The 17101-nt window shown below is 42.1% G+C and overlaps 1 protein-coding gene across 3 annotated transcripts in view; it reads left to right on the plus strand.

Annotated features, from left to right (window-relative positions):
- The first annotated feature begins 642 nt into the window (after positions 1–642).
- LOC143026294 (uncharacterized) overlaps positions 643–17101 on the plus strand; it is an 86910-nt gene continuing 70451 nt past the window's right edge. For 2 of the 3 annotated variants that reach the window (XM_076186430.1, XM_076186432.1), the window contains exon 1: positions 643–1035. The gene's annotated coding sequence lies outside the window, so the exon portion shown is untranslated. Of the gene's footprint in view, positions 1036–1218; positions 1353–17101 lie in introns of those variants that run through there. The other variant, XM_076186431.1, reaches the window with a different exon arrangement.

Here is a 17101-nt window from a genome sequence, read left to right on the forward strand (position 1 = left end):
ACAAATTATAAGATTACTACATGTAACTTCCACGAATGACCAGCAATGCAATGGTAGCCGAGAGAGAACGAAAAAAATGAGGAAGTATTTTCGATTTCCCGTCATCTCTCATCGCGAGGGAGAAGGCATTTAAATGTCCAACAGTAACAGGTGTTTGTGTTTGGCAGTTAGCTTACTTTGGCAAACTTCTGGCAGCGTACTGAAGTCCAGCACGGCCGCCTGGCGGGGCATATGAGCTTCTTCTAAGTCTGAAGAACTAAAACGGAAGAGAAGGACGGGAAACAGGAAATGGGAATGGAAGTACAGGAACCCTACCAATCACGCCGCTCACTCACAAGATTCGTCTGCCCTCAACTCAGGCGCGCTTTTTGGACAGACCCAAACTTAAATAAGAGTCTATACTATATTTCTTATTTTTGTGCATAGTTTATTATTTAAATATAAATCTACATTATAGAAAATATTTATTTAGATGTATTAAAATTATTTTAAACAAAAATACTTACATTTTAAATATAATAAAACAATCCTGAACGTTGAGTAGAAGCTCGCTTGACTACCGCGGTGTTACTCCCATCCCCCCCCTCTATGCTTCACTGCTCGTTCATTCACCCACCAGTACGAAGTAGCGTTTGGGCAACAGCTAGTCGTAAGGCCCAGCTCGACTCAGCACCACCTCTAGGGTTACCACAAGGTGCCCGGTGACACTGATAACGGGCATAAGGAGCGACGACGAGATGGCAACGGCCATGTCTAGGCATTGGATAAAATAGTGTGCAGTGACAAATTATACGGTAGCGGATTTTGGTTGAATACAGTGTTGAAGCCACGGGATACGTCATCGGGCATTGGCAAACGCAGCCTGAGGTGACGACTAGTAGCGGCTGGGCAGCGAGCGGAAACGCACGTTCAGGCACGCTCGCTGTTTTATCGATTCCCCGGAGTTAGGGCAGCCATTTTGCCCTCGGGTCTGGTGTTTGGGCAGTGACTGCGTTGGGGGCAGTTCTCTACGATAGTCACCCAGTTGGCCTTCCGGTAAGCCTAATAACGTTTCGTGTTTATCTGTGGCACCTGCATGCATCCTTTGCACTTGTTACTGCCTATTAGATTGCGTTTGTCAACTACAGTGTGGACGTAGGTGGTAACATATGTGTGCGTCGCGCCCGACACGGGGGCGGCTGGTTCCTCGCCTCTCCTGGTTGCGACATGGGTTGGTTGTGCTGCAGCCGTTACGAGAATGCACTTCGTTGTGGACGACGTCTGAAAGCAGCTGGGTGTGGTCGTCGTATGCCTTGCCCGTTCGCAGTTATGCCGAAGGCACGATAGCAAGTGTTATATCCTTGTTAGGACAGGTACAGTTCCAGAGATTGTTTATGTTGATGTTTGCGTGATTCAACCCCTTGCAGCAGCTGACGAGGCTAGTAAATGTACCTGGTGCAGTCGCTCAGGACGACAGAAAAGGAAAAACAGGTGCAGACTCCTGATAAAGCTGAGCGATGTCATGTTTGTGTATTCGCAAAAGATATTTTTTCGTGTTTGTGTCTATAACCATAACCACGGCGAGCACTGTTAGCGCGTGTGCGTGTAAACCTGGACTACTTCGTGATTAATGCAAGTACAAGTTCGCGTGTGGTGGCCCAACAGGAACTGAGGAAAGATTAACGTTCTAAAATCTCAGTGTGCATTCGCGAACTGTTAGTCAGGAAGCCTGTTCATGATGTTCTTCCATTATGTATCAGTGCACCGTGATCCATTTATTTTTATCTCTTTTTCCGGTAAATGTCATGACTGGTAGAATGTGCTCCGTCGCTATTTCTTTAGGTGTGTGGGCGACGCTGTGCACTGAATGTAGAAACTGTCAATATATGAAGTGTTTTGTGGAGGAACAGAGATGAAGAACGGTGGGGGTCGGATGTCGGTTTATTTACATTGCTATCGTACGCACTCGCCCTCAGTTTCAGCAAACTCGTCAAGGTATGTCGTCGTCAGAACCAAATGACAACCTCGCCGTCGCCATGGGTGTAAACACGACTCCCCAGTGTCGTCGTTGGTGCGAAAGGTTCTGGTGATTTATTGCCAGAGCTCTGCTCTAGTTGTATGTAGTCGCTGATGATAAACTGGCGCTTCTGCCCTACGTGACAGTATCACACCGAAATTATGATGGTGGGAAAGGAGAAATACTGTAATAAGGGAGGGTAGGAGAAAGAAAATATAAGGATCATTGTAAAGTGACCATTATTATTAATTTATCTGTGTTTTATCCATTTGTTTATTTATATATTCGTTCTGTTTAATTATTTACTTGTTTATTCATTTATTGTTTATGTATCAATGTATTTATTCATTTATTCTGTTTGTGTGCTTATCTATTAATTTATTTATTTATTGAGTGGAGCTGATCACTGAGCTACTGTCCCACCTTTCATCTCAAACTGTGGATTTTTTTTATACACTAGGCTCTAGTATTCCAGTCTAACCTGAAATAACCTAACGTAACTCAAGCTTAGGTTTGATTATCAACATACAAGACAAAGTACAAAAGTGCCCCGAGCTCGAACTACTAGGCGGACGGATGCTTTTGGTGTCTTTCTTAGTAATTAGTAGTCGCTGTTAAATTATGCAAAAACGCTTATTTCAGATCCGTTTTGATGAGCTAGCTAATTTGGTTCTGTAACCTCATGAACGCTGGAGATGATAGGAATATCGTCGTCGTTTTGTACCCGTGTCTCTTGAAAAAAAAGTTTATGTCGTCATTCTTTCACAAGAATGATTCGCTTCCCCCATCTTGACTGAATTGAATCATGTGGTTTTAGCCAGAATAAAAATCAATATACGGCTTCACTGGGTAGCAGGGTTGATCCAGCCGATCACGTCACTGTACAGTATGACAAAGAAATGGTTTCTATAAAAAAAAGCAAGGCTGTCTACTCAGAGTAGTGTTCGTTGACGACCACGCTAAAGAGATACTAGGTCCTCGCTTTGGCTATATGAAATCGCTCGGCTTCGACAAGAGCGAAATCGTAGGAGCGATTGGCTCAGAGGTCGGTCGAGTTGGAGGTCCTTGCTTCAACTGAATGAAATCGTGTGTGGTTTACGCCAGGACGCGCGATCCCAAAATGCTCCATGGTGGCGTAGAGTAAGAGTGTGAATACACAGCTATATTTATGTACAGTAGCATCCCTCGTTAGGGTAGACGGGGGGTCGCGATTACATGGCGCAATGTTCGAGGCAGGTGGGAAACATGGGTATATGTGGGGTTTACAAAACGTCTGTCTGACTGTAAAGGAGGGCATCATTTAATGTGGAGGTGGGGACTACTAGAAAATATAAAGATCATTACAAAAAAGTGTGTGGGGGGGAGGGTTGATAGGCTTATGACGGACAAGGAATGGATGGATGGATAGATATAGTATCCGAAAAGGTAGCGTAGTCCCCCTACCATGGGTTTGTGGATTTGCTTTCATAAGGATCTGCCATGAATGGAAAGGAAGTCTTAAATCCGTGGTTGTGTTTGGCTACTCAATGTTTTGTGTGTCAATGAAGATATTTGCGAATGTGGATAATGAGCTGGTCTTAATGGTAATGATCAGTCATTATTATCATCAATGTTACTGTCGTCGTTATCATTTTATGAGGAAGAGGCACTGTTAAACTCATATCTTGGCAAACCCGATATCGTTCAGTCGTGATGAGCGTTGTGAACATATTTTAATCATTTTGTACGATGAAAGAATATACGGATGATCAGGTGATAATGTCGACAACAGACATTACATTTAGTAGCTGTGGATTATTTTGCAAGTCCTGTTGTCGTTCAGCTACGCGAAGTCGTTCGATGTTGGCCACAACAAAATTAGTAAAGATTATCGCCCTAGCGGAAGAAGTAATATCAGAGCTGGACCCGTTTCTCTTTTTATTTTGTTTTGTTTTCGTGCTTAAATTCCCTCTGCAAGAGGTAAAGGCCATTTTGGTACATGAATGTGCATTAAATATTGTCGTGTCTTCTTCTGGAGGTTCACTATGTCCTGTCTTTTCGAGCAAAACTACTTTTGGGAATAAAAATGCCCCACACTTACCACCTGACTTGACAGGTGACCGTGATAACAGAAGTTAGACGTTTTCTTGGGGGGTAACTGGTGAGGGCGACGTACAAGTTTTCCTGTGGATTTGTAGTGGCGCCCATACATTTCTGTGTCGTCAGTACTTTCCCAATATATTATCGGTTTGTCATCAAAGCAGAATGTCACCAACTTGTAGTCTCACCCAGTGTAGTCACTGCACTTGAGTTCTGGCCATGTATCTATAGTAAATTGCATCAACTATGGCGTAGATTTCATCACCTATGACGTAGAATATATCAACTATGACGTGCCCATCGATTGTGGGGCAGGTTAGCTCGGTATATTTATTCAGATTTATGCCACAAGAATAGGTTATGGTCCTGTTTTTCAGTATGCTATATTGTGTATCCGTTTCTCGTGTATGCCTACTGTCCTGGACAGTGATGGGTATGGTGTGTGTGTGTGTGTGTGTGTGTGTGTGTGTGTGTGTGTGCGTGCGTGCAACTCCTGGTTGTCCAGTTCTATTTGTGTAATGAAAATAAACGTTTGCATACTTCATTTGCCTTTGCCGGGTTTCTTGGTGTTTTCCTCGTTGTTCCTCAGAAAATTTGAATTTCTTATTAAATGTTGGAACGTCTCGAGCATCCAGTACATGTTCGTGTTATATCAACTGACGGACAACGAACTGAGGCGACGACGACAGTGGCGGTGGGTGGAACGGAGATATTAAAAACATCGTTTCCTTAGAATATACTCTATTCCTTGGTAGTTCTCGCACCCTTCTCTGGACTGACATATATGAATAGGTCCTGTTGGCAGCACATTGTCGTTCAGTGTAACATGCGATGTGTACAACGACCTTTTGGGGGTCTTGACACCCCCCCCCCCTTCTCTAATCACTCAGCTGAGTATGCCTCGCGAAAGCCGGGACAAAACACACACAATGTGAGCCCCATACTGTCGCCAAGGGGTTTAGTATTCAATCCAAGTTTTTGGGGTCGTGGCATCTTTGGAGATGTCTAGTACTTCATTGGAGAAAACTAGTGTCGAAAGGAGAGGTATTCTCCTTTTCGTGGAGATGAATCAATAATCGTAACAGTGCTGCGTGACTCTGGTCCGTAGGGATATCCTAGAATGTTGACCGCATAAAAACTGCCGGATAGTAAACCCCCCACCCCCCTACATCTTTGGAGATATCTTTGAGTCTACTATGTGGAGACGGGGATTCATGGCGGGGGTGTTTGTTGAGGAACAACTTTTGCTGATTAAAATCGCCAGTCGCTAGGCAGAATACATTCCCTAGAAGTAATGTCACGCCCTAAAGTGATGTTGTCTTTCTAAACGGAGTGAATGTTCCTCCCAACTGAATGATCATTACCTGAAGACGATCCTGGAAAAGCGACGACGCACTTCCTGGTGGGCTAAGAGCATAACAATGGAGGAGACTGCAAGAGACCATAAGGCCTACACTAGGCAGTTCCATATTCTTTACCACCTATCATCCCTATCCATAAAGTTATCTAATCTTTTCTTAAAACAAGCTTTTGTTTCAGCGCTCACAACGAGGTTACTAAGCCTATTCCACTCGTTAACCACTGTATTGGTAAACCAATTCTTGTCTATTTCCTTCCTAAATCTAAATTTGTTCAATTACTATGCTATGGGAGGCGAGTCGAGGGAGACGGAAAAGAAACGTTTGTTTGTGTCAGGATTAGAGTCGGCGGTAGATGCTGGATGGTTTACTTACTGGCAAAGTTAGGTTGATCACCCTGTAGGCAACAGTATTGGGACGGGTTCCTCATCGCGCGGGCAAGCAAAGTTGCGGATAAGAATGTGTACTTCTTCTTAGAATAGTGTTGAAATAGACTTGGTGACCAACAACGAACTAATAATGAATGAACTTCACTCCTGACGAAAATTTGGATCCCAAATCTGTTGTGATTTCATCACTGCTCGAGACTCCATTTATTAATTTTTTTCGCAGAAAAAATATTGCCACGGTGACAACGTACATCCATTCGTGGTCGACTGATTATGGGGGGTCGGAGGCGTTGGGCGAAGTTCGCATATTGAAGAAACAGAGTTGATGATGTGAACGAGGAACTTGCGGTTGGGGTGGAGGAAAGCCGTCACAGTCTCCGGTGTGGGTTCGCGGGGTTCCAGTAGTGGAGCGACGCAAACGACAAGGTAGTGCGTCTCCTTCCGTAATTCCACTTGTTCACTTCCACCTAACTTGTCTTCTACATATCGCTTAAAGTTCGTGTGGTCATGGAACAGGCAAACCGGAGCCGGTGTGGTCATGGAACAGGCAAACCGGAGCCGGGGATGAACGATTCTTGCCCGTGCGGGCTGACTCGGAATTTTTCAACTGCAACAGACCCCCAGCAAATACAAACACACACACACACACACACACACACACACACACACACACACACACACACATGCGCGCGCGTACACGCACATGCACGCACTCAAACATGCATCAGTTCCCGGAATAACTTGATGACGTAGAGTAAGCTAAAATCATGAAATGATTCAAAAATTGATGCGTTCATTGGATGAAAAAAAAAACCGGTACTATGCGAACGTAGCTCATTTCCTGTATATTACAATGAGGTTAATACGATTAGGTTAATACACCCAAGCGCACGCATGTGTAAACGAAGGTTGCCATACGGGGTTGATGGACGTGGAGGAGGGTGGGAGTGGGGGGGAGGGGCGTGCATACGTGATGTAAGTACGTGTCGGCCCCCCCCTCTCTCCCACCCTCTCTCTCTCTCTCTATAACCCCCACTCGGAATGACCTGGCCACCAACAGTGCGTTTGGTCTTGGGGGTGGGGGTGTGATATGTGTAGGTAAAGAAGAAGGAGAGGGAAGGAGGAAGATTGGGTGTGTGTGTGGGGGGGGAGGATGCTGAAACGTGCGTTAGCGTTTGGTTGTGGTTGTGGGGCCGGCGTGGGCGGGGGAGTTACTGACGTGCAGTCCTGATACTTTCGCCGTGTCTGGTGATGTTTTGATTATAGTGGTGGACGTGCGTGCTGACGTATATTTGTTGTGCGTTGTGGTTTCTTGTGAAAAAAGCCGTTCAGGATGTTTTAGGTTAGCCTTGGTAGCTAGCTTTTCACTCGTGCCGACGCTCTTGGAATGTGGTCATTACAAACACAGTTAGGCTCATTTCGCACGTATCGACTTTTCGCCGTCCGCCGTCCACGACACGACGTCGTGCTCTCAAATCACCATGGGTGTCTGTGGACGCTTTCACACATCACGACTATGTGTGTAAGGATCCATAGATACCCATGGTTATTTGAGAGCATGACGTCGTGTCGTGGACGGCGCACGGCGAGAAGTCGATACGTGTGAAACGAGCCTCAGCCACGTATTTATTGGATGCATCAGCTGCGGGTGTGTGAGCATTTATTTTTGTTTCACTTCAAGAGGATTTGTATATTTATTTTTCCACTGGATGGTTTTTGTACAGATTGGTTCATAAACCTAACAGTGCGAACAGTACAGGGTCGGATTTGCGATACGATTGATGCCAGACGATCTTATTCAGCCCTAGGAAACAGCTTGGTTTGTGCGATGAAATATCAATTATGTGTCGTGCATAATAGCACCATGCATTGCTTTGGCGCGCGTAATTTACATAAGTGGTGACATCATTTAAGCGGTGTGTGTTAGCCATCTTTGTCACTGTAGGAAATGATTTTCTTTTCATTGTTCTCGCTGTGACGCGTTGGTTTCCATTTCGCCACATGAATCTAGGCTCGATTCCTGACCGTCCAAACGCATAGGCGAATGGTGGCGGTCTTAGCAGACATCTAGATATTTCTCAGTTCCTCACATTTTGCTTTGTAGATTTTTTCCGATATTGGTTGCCCACGTGACATTTCTAATTAATTAATTAATTAATATCAATTTATCTATTAAACTATTTCATTTGTATATCAGATCATTTATTTATCTATTTATTTACCAAATTTATTTTAAACGTATGCAGGTTTTCCCCATATCCGTTGCACAAACGATTTTCGTGAAGTAGGTGCTCCGATTGTAGCACGTTCCGTACAGTTTCGTTCGTCCCGTATGTTTTCGTTCGCTTGCGCGCGATGTTCAGGTACTGGCATCACCACCACTACCGCAGTGTGCTCCGAGCCATAGCCGTTGATGCAATCGTAAGTCGAGTTGTTGCAGCCCCAGTGGACGGCGGGGTGGGAGTGGGTGGACCTTAGGGCCTCGAGGATGAGAACATAAGAATGAACGAGCCTTCAAGAGACCATAAGCCCTACATTAGGCAGTTATATGTCCCTTTCCACCTATCATCCTCATCTATAAAGTTATCTTAAAACAACCAATAGTTTCAACGCTCGCAACAAGGTGTCTGTTCCATTCGTTCACCACTGTTGGTAAACCAGTTCTTACCTATTTCCTTCTTAAACCTGAAATTCTCCAATGTATTATCTTCTTTGCTGCCACACAACTATGGCTAGTCTTCACCTAAATATTGCCTGGAGTTGGGGAGGGGTTATGTCTGCTCTCATTCTCTCTACTGAAGTCAAGATGACAGAATTTTAATATGCGCGTACCGTGGGTGGGGGGGAGGAGGTTGTCCCCCAAAACGTAGTCCTTAGAGCTTCATTGAAAAAAAACGGATACCAACTCTATGCTCTTACTCCTTTCTAATGCAAAAACTATTGATAATATCGTGATGAACTGTAATGCTTCGGCGGTTATCTCGGGGGCAGTTGTGTGATACTATATTGAAAAAAATTATGATAAATTTCACCTAACAAGGTTGGGGTGTAAATAGGCCGTCCTCTAGGCTTCAACAAGTTAGGGGCGGGCATGTCCCGCAGCCCCCTAGCCCCTGGCGCCAACGAGTGAAGGTTGTCTTCGTCCTGAGGTTTGAAATCGTAATCTCATCGTGCGTGGAGCAAGCGCGTTGCCACTGAGCAGTCCGGGGTTTCAATGACGAGGTGTAATTTGTATCATTGCTGTTGCCAAACACACACACGCGCGCGCGTACGTCATCGCACAATAATTTACTTTTAGGTCTTCAATGCCTCGCTGGTTTCTTTCTTGGCGGGGTTTTTGTTTATGTCCACCCAACGCCGAGAGGAAACGCTGCGTTATCTACGTGGTTTAGAGAAACTACGGTGTTTCATGGAATGATTTGCACGGATGCAAATCATTGAAAAAAAAAACGAGAATGCTTAGGTTTTGAAATTCATGATTTGTCGAGAGACTGGTGAATTTAGGCATTTTCAACCACCGAAATGTGTTTAACTTTCATGATGTGGCAACTTCAAAAGTTGCGTGTTAGCATTATTATTATTATTATTATTATTATTATTATTATTTTATTTTATCTTATCATTATATTATTATTATTATTATTATTATTATTTTATTTTATTATTATTATTATTATTATTATTTTTATTATTTTATTTTATCTTATCATTATATTATTATTATTATTATATTATTATTTTATTTTATTATTATTATTATATTATCATTATCATTATTATCATTATCATTATTATTATTAATTATGATGATAATAATGATAAATATAACTATAATAATAGCAATGATAATAATAATGATAGTAATGACAATGATAATATTGATAAAAATAATGATAATATTAATGAATAATAATAATGATGATAATGATAATAGTAATAATAATGATACTACTACTACTACTACTAATGATGATGATGATAATAATAATACATGTATACATATACTAACAGCTTTTCCCCTTACAAGGGAGGTAGCCAAAAAACAAAGGCATAAAATCCAATCCCACCCATTCCATACCCACATGCTCCACTCCCATCCACCACCCCTCCCTCCCTCCCTCTTGGCTCCTCCTGGATGACGGGTCATGCCTGCATCTTGCCCACTGCCCTAGTTCAGATGTAATGTAGCAAGATACAGCATAATGGAATAATGATAATAATAATAATAATAATAATGATAATAATAATAATGATAATGAATAATTAATAATAATAATAATATAATAATAATAATAATATAATAACATAATAATGATAATGATAGTAATAAAAATGATAGTAATAAAAATAATAGTAATGAAAATAATAGTAATGAAAATAATAGTAATGAAAATCATAGTAATAATGATAATAATAATAATGATAATGAATAATTAATAATAATAATAATATAACATAATAATGATAATGATAGTAATAAAAATAATAGTAATGCTAATAATAATAGTAATGCTAATAATAATAGTAATGCTAATAATAATAGTAATGCTAATAATAATAATATAACATAATAATGATAATGATAGTAATAAAAATAATAGTAATGCTAATAATAATAGTAATGCTAATAATAATAGTAATAATAATAATGATAATAATAATCAATAATTTTAATGATAATAATAATAATAACTATAACAATAATAATAATAACTATAACAATAATAATAATAATAGTAAAAATAATAATACTAACAACAACTATAACAATAATAATAATAATAGTAAAAATAATAATAATAATCGAGATAATGATATAATTATTATTACTATTATTGTAATAATCATTATCATCATCATCGACTTCCTGATGACGACAACTGTCGTTTGTTCACCGTAATGGGCAGAACCGACCAGGCACTACAGACGTAGCTCCAGTGTTTGCCGCTGCACACTGAGCTTGAGCTAGAGGCCGGTCAGTAGAATAAATGAATAATGTGGAATTACAAGAGACTTTGGGCTAGGAATTCTAGCGGGAGCTTTTCTTTAACTTTAGCATCTAGTCCGCACAGTTAGGATTTCTTTTTTATTGTTGCCGGCTTTGATTGTTGATAAGTATGGTTGGTTAATGGCGCTTGTATAGGTTTTATTTTTGACAACTCCATTTTACCGTCAATTCGTTTACCTATCAGTACTGGAGAAGAAAATAAGAAATTACCGCGATGCCAGAAATCATTCCATTTGAAGGGAGGGGATACAAAGCTTTATCTATAACTGTAGTAGACGTAAGTTTCGCTAAACATTTTGTTTGACCATAGAATTACCAAGCCAGGAATAAAAACAGGACGGGACGTATCTCAGAGGGGAGGTGTGTGTGTGTGTGTGTGTGTGTGTGTGTGTGTGTGTGTGTGTGTGTGTGTGTGTGTGTGTGTGTGTGTGTGTGTGTGTGTGTGTGTGTGTGTGTGTGTGTGTGTGTGTGTGTGTGTGTGTGTGTGTGCGTGCGTTCCTCCTTTTGGAAGAATCCTTATCAAACCATATTTCAACAGTGACCTTCATAAAATAGCACAGATACAGTTTGTATTACATTTCTTCATACTGTTGCACCATGCCAATTAAAGTAATTTTGTGGTATACCCAATTAAGTAAGCACAGGTGAAAAGAATGCAATAATTATTTCCTTAAAATTCATGGGGATATTTGGAATGGGTTGTGTACAAGTATAACAAATTAACTGTTTATCATTGCATCGGTGTAATTTAACGTTAATAAGTTGAATTAACTATTGTTTTGGGATATTGAGGCGCTAACTTCTAGGCCAGTACATTTACATTTCTTTTATCTCACTTTTTTCAAGAGTGTGTTTTTTATTTGTTGTGATAGTTTTCAGTGATGCATTGTTAGAGTACTTAGTGTTTATAATTCTGTGAGGAGAGACTAATTTACGTTGTCTTCGGTCAGCTAAGAAATATGGTTAGGAGAGTGATGAAAGTAGTGACGTCATATCGACTAGCGACTGCAACAGTCTGTTCATTTTTTTTTGTTACGCACCAATTAAATGTTGTTTTAGTGTTGCCTGGTGAACAAATAAGGTATATGAAAAAACGTTAACAATAACTTTATATAATATGATAAGAAGAACTGAATATTGCGTTCAAAACTACATTCAAACCTGTGGAATTTTATGTCTGCATTTCCTGCCAATAGGTTAATGCATACAACAGTAATTAAGAACTTCAGCAAAAGGATATTAATATGTTTAACACTGACATAACTTGTATTTTTATAAACTCCAGAGAAGATATCATGTATCTCAACAGACAACAGATTATGATAAATAAAATAATTACAAATAAAATTATTCTATGTTTTGTGCCATACTATATACTGTATTTTTACGAGTCAAAAACAATGATATGCAAATGTTTCTGGGGAGTCGTTATCCATTCTCTTATCGGTCAACTTTACAACAGACGACAGTGGCAAAACATAAAGAACGACAGACAACCTTTCAGTACATAACGTGGAAAAATGCGATGAATAAAAAGAATCACAAAAACAATTTGAAATAATGTAAATACTGGTACACGATGGCAACATGTATGGGCACCGTTATAAGGGTCGACAATGCAGCACGCGCCAGCCACAAGGTTATTTGGGTTATTTTATGAAGGATGTGTCTGTGCGCCAGCTTGCGTCCACAGTTGTGGTGACTGATGTCAAGGCTGGTGACATCTTTCCGCGGGGGTCTGCGGCACGAACGAAAAAAAAAAAAAAAAATTGGGTGGGGTGGGGGAGGGGCCTGGAGAGGGACGGGTGGGATTGGGTGGGGGTGGGGGTGGAGTGTTCTCCGGCGTTCGGAAGGAGTGAGTCATTTCTTTCTCTCTCTCTCTGTCTCTCTCTCAATGTCGTCGTGGATGTGAGCGCGCGCGGAGGTACAGTTACGTGCCGGAAAGAAACGCTGGTCCCAATGACGGGCGCCACGAGACATGGACTGCCTGTCTGCCTAACGGGGCCATTTTCGCAGTCCTCTCCAGGGCTCATGTTCGTGAACGGATGAGTTAGGGGAAGGAGGGAGGCTAAGAAACACAAACACATTTATATGTAATTATATATATATATATATATATATATATATGTGTGTGTGTGTGTGTGTGTGTGTGTGTGTGTGTGTGTGTGTGTGTGTGTGTGTGTGTGTGTGTCTTATAACAGGCCAAATCGAATCGCGCCAAACCGAACATTGTGTCAGTAATTTTGAAATTCATCTTTTGTGTGTGTGTGCGCATGCGCGACCGTCGATACGTCAGTGCATTCACTGAATCCCGCCCATCTGATCCCTTCGCCACCAGAGGGGTCAGGTTCAGGTGAATAGAACATCCAGGCAGCAGCCAGAATTAAATAACAACAACAAAGAATTGGGGGTCGACCTATCAGCTGAATACAATCGTCAGGTGGTCTAATTCTTTCGTTTTCTTTTCAACCTGAACGCCTTTTCCCGCCAAGTGAGGCAGTAGGTAGACATGGGAAAGAACAATCCTCACCTCTCTCTCATTCCCACTTTTGATATATCCTTATTCGTCCCGTGTACCCCTTTCTAACCGTCATAATATTGCACCCCATGATTTCGCCAGTAGTCCTGTCAATTCTCCAAATGTGCATCCTGTTTGTGGAACACAATGCTGATTCATGTTCTAGTCCATCGTCTTCAGCTTGTTTCATCACGCACATTTCCACGATTTCGTCATCCCGAGCAAGTGTTCACAACAACAACTTCACCACCCCGCGCCCAAAACCACTCCATTTTTTCCCGTGCTCTCCCAATAGCACAGGTTTACCAATTCCTCGAGGGTAATTGGTCTAATCGACTCTCGTAACATGACCAAACCACCTCAGACTGATCTATTTACCCCCAGACCCATCTGTACAAGTGTCCTCTCGCAAACTCTTGTATTTGGTAACTCCAAACACAACTCAAGAGCTTTTCACTTGTGCTGCCTTGACACGCCCTTCTTCCCCTTCCCCCCCTCTCACTCCTCTGTTCATTACCTAGGCGTGACTCTACACACAAACATTCGGCACAAATATTGCTACCTGCATTTCCTTCATTGCTTCCAGTAACGGCCTTTTCTTTCTTCATACGCCTCTGCAGCCCCTGCCTTCTCCTCTCTATCTCAATGTGTGTGTGTGTGTGTGTGTGTGTGTGTGTGTGTGTGTGTGTGTGTGTGTGTGTGTGTGTGTGTGTGTGTGTGTGTGTGTGTGTGTGCGTGTGTGTGTGTCCAGTCTCTTCCTTTTTTCTTCCACTCTCTACTTGCTCTATTCCATCCCCATTCAACTGCGCACCAATCTTGTGCCTTCCACTCACGGAGACCACCAGGATCACATTCTTGAACAGAAGAAATCTCTGTTTTCGCCTCCAGTGCGCGTTAACCAGACTCTCCATCTCCTGCAAACACTTCTCGGACTCTGCTAACAGAAGCGTCAACCACACGCACACAAGCCATAATTGCCACCATTAATGACTATCTTTCTCCTCATAAAGTTTTAGTTATTTTTTTTTCTCGTTACTACATTTATGTACAAAATAACCACAGTGATACGACATTCCTCTTTCTAGTAGTGATGGGACGATAATATTTTTTTTAATGATTACGATACGAGATCCGATACTGCTCTAAATTTCCGATTTCGACACGATTCCGATTTCGATACCCGCAGTAATTATTATAGTTCATGGTTATTTTCAGGCCCTGCAATTGGTTTGGGAAACAAATACTTTATGAACAAAAGCACATTTATTAACAATTCGTTAGACTCCAAAGCTTAGTGCAGTATCGGGACTCATATCGGAATTGTTAAAAAAAACTTGGCATCGTCCCATCACTAGTTTCAAGCTAATATTTCTCTGAAGAGTCTATTTAGTTATTGTCGAACTCTTACACAAATATCTTTCTTAGCCACTCTAAAAACTCCTAGCTCGCTCCCTTTTCTCCCAATCCACGTATAATTGCCTTTCTCATGGCCACATCCACGTGCGCTTTTTCCAAACCCACAAAACAGAGGTACAGTGTCTTCCCTTCCTTTATTGTCTTCTCGCCGACTCGGCAAATAGACACAAAAAAAATCTCATCTTATACCCGTTTCTTTACGGAAAATACGCTGATCCCTGTCTATCTCTGTTTCTCTCATTATTCAGAGCACCATGTTTCTGTCTGCCTTACCCGGGATATTCAACAGACTATTGCATGGTTTCTACGTAAATTGGAACATTCACCATCTCTCATAGCATACCTGTACTATAGATTCCTGTACTCTCCCACACTCATACACACCTTTTTATCATTGTTATCCAGTCCCACCGCTCTCCCATATGTCTGTGTAGTCATTCCAATAACTGATGCCCATTCAGTTCTTTCATTCTTCTTTCCACTTCTCAGCGCCAAAACTTCAGTTTCCTTGCCCTCACGTAGTTTCAGAGTTCTTTAAAGCACTCGTTCCACATGTCCGAAACCTCTTCCGGTAACTGTCTTCCACTTCTGCCATTTCTCTTGTCTTCTTCTTTGGTCCTCCGCACCGTTTGCTTTGTATTAGAAGAATTTGTCCTGCGCTACATTGTGCCATTTGTGCGACGTTCCTCTCTTCGCCATTGTTCATGTTTTCTAAATCATATCTTTAGCACTTGTTCTAGTCAATCACTCAATGCCGTTCCTCTCTCCTCCCGTTTCATACCTCGTAAGTCCTGAGTCACCGCTCTCAGGGTCACACGTGCCCCCCCACCCATTCTCTTTCCACATCCCCAGTTTCCGTGCCTTCGTCTTCGTCCTGCTTCGCCCCAGTTAGTTTCTTGTATTTCCTTTGCCTCCTCCTTAGCGTTACTCAGTTTTCCGACATTTGTAGTACCCTCCTCTTCCCTGCATTCGCGAACTCTCATTCTCCTCACCGTTCGTTTCTTTTTTTTTCTTTCTTCACTTTTATCAGTCAGCGATGACGATCCGACATGCCCCTTCCCTTCCTGCCTGCTCACCGCGCGGTCACATTCAGTCTCTCTCTCTCTCTCTCTCTCCCTCTCTTTTTCTCATTTTTCCTCTCATTCTCTCTTTTTCCCTCTTTCTCTGTCTCTTTATTTCTTTTTTCTTTCCCTCTTACGCTCTCTCTCCCCTTCCATCCCCCCCTCTCTCTCTTTCTATCTCTCTTTCTCTCTCTCCGAGTTTAGCTCCAGGGCAGCGTGAGTCATCAGACGCCATAGCTCTCTCTCCTGTCATCCTTCCTGGTGTACTTTTGTATCAACTTCCTGAACCACGCGCCCCGACAACCGCCCATGCATACCCCTCCTCTTTGCTGCACACAGACTCGCACACCTCAGGCACCCCAAAATAGCCAGTCACTCAATGCCTACTTAAGCATTCATATCTCCGAGCACCGTGACTTTCTCTCCTATTTTGAGACTCGAGGCAGTCATTCAGTTCCACCCAGAGGCGTTCTCTCTCTCTCTCTCTCTCTCTCTCTCTCTCTCTCTCTCTCTCTCCTTTTCCTCTTAAGCCTCTGATGCAAACACAACAATCAGATACCACTTGTTTTTATCTCTGGGCACACTATCTGTTCATTTATGTTGTGCGCTCGCACACCTTTACATTTCCTCATCAAACAGTACAACCACGGCCCTTCTTGCTCGGTCACCCCCAACCCTTGATCTGTATTCTATGAACCCCTCCAACTCCCGATCACCTTCACCTTTTACTTTGTCTTGGCTCGTTGTCAGGATATTACAAAAGATTACAAAGGAAGAGCACAACGGCAGGAGATCTTGTGGTCCATAACTAGATCGGATGTTTAGAATAGATAGTTAAACGAAAATATAAATGAACAAACAAACCAAACAATGGGAAGGCATTACAGTATATTTCTTAGGTGTTTATCTAAATGAATCTTAAAACTTCGAACCGTATTACATTGCACTGCACTGCCGCAGCCTCTGCATTCGTTCGCCTTTCACATTCTTCTAACAAGCGTTATTGCAGCTACGAGCTCGCTCCATCCGTCGGATATCAGGAGTAAGGACCCTTTGATATAATCGGCCAGGGACGTTATGACGATGTCTCCATCCCCCCCCCCCCCCTCCCTTTACCCAATGTATGTACCGTTTTCTTTTTCAGGAGTCGCGATGGGTACACTCACGCTAAGCATTCTCTTAGGTCGTCTCTTTCGACACGTAGGGAGTACGCGAGCGGTAGCCTTGTAGATAGATAGATAATACTTTGTCATTTCCGTCACACTGACTAAAATTA

This window comes from Oratosquilla oratoria, chromosome 6, assembly GCF_046742065.1.
Source record: "Oratosquilla oratoria isolate Oo_2021 chromosome 6, ASM4674206v1, whole genome shotgun sequence".
NCBI lineage: Eukaryota > Metazoa > Arthropoda > Malacostraca > Stomatopoda > Squillidae > Oratosquilla > Oratosquilla oratoria.